General features: G+C 41.9%; 1 long non-coding RNA gene across 1 annotated transcript in view; it reads right to left on the bottom strand.

Moving 5' to 3' along the window:
* Nucleotides 1-488: 488 nt before the first annotated feature.
* The window catches only part of LOC111087035, a 21941-nt gene continuing 21801 nt past the window's right edge, over nt 489-628 (bottom strand). Inside the window, exon 3 of the long non-coding RNA XR_002611757.1 lies at nt 489-624. This is a non-coding gene — a long non-coding RNA (uncharacterized LOC111087035). The remainder of the gene's footprint in view (nt 625-628) is intronic.

Here is a 628-nt window from a genome sequence, read left to right as displayed (position 1 = left end):
TATATCTAATAATTGTTTGGTTGATACTGAAGGACGAACCACTGAAGTCCTGACACCAACAAAAAAATTTAAATATATCACGTGGTGGCAGTTCTAATTACTATACCTCACGAGACTAGAGTTCATGACATTGTGACTAGACAGTCTGCTGTATCTTTGGCACACATTAAATTTCATGTGTCTTCGGTACTGTTAGTTCACTTTTCCAGTAATGGTGTTCGCGAACTCAATGATACTGGCCAGCTAGATTCTCTATGCGAATATTAAACGCCAAAATCAATGGCTCAGCACTAGGCAAAAACCATTTCCGACCCCTAAACTTGGACTCCGTCCACAGAAAGTGATGCTTTGCATTTGGTGGTACATCATAGGAGTAATTCATTTCGAACTCCTCAATCCACAGCGAACGGTCAATGCAGAGATCTATAGTCAGCAACTGGAACGTTTAAATCAAGCCCTTCATCAGAAATTCCCTTCACTCGTCAATCGGAAAAGGTGTTCTTCTCCACGACAATGCACATCCACGTATGGCACGTTTGACGCAACACAAGATTATGGAGATGGGTTTGAGAAGTTCTCCCCCGCCCATCATATTCTCCAGATATGGCACCATCAGATTACCATCTTT

Source organism: Limulus polyphemus, unplaced genomic scaffold (assembly GCF_000517525.1).
Source record: "Limulus polyphemus unplaced genomic scaffold, Limulus_polyphemus-2.1.2 Scaffold1660, whole genome shotgun sequence".
NCBI classification, from domain to species: Eukaryota; Metazoa; Arthropoda; class Merostomata; order Xiphosura; family Limulidae; genus Limulus; species Limulus polyphemus.
Note: the sequence above shows the minus strand (reverse complement) of the source record. Positions and strands in the feature narration are given on the sequence as shown.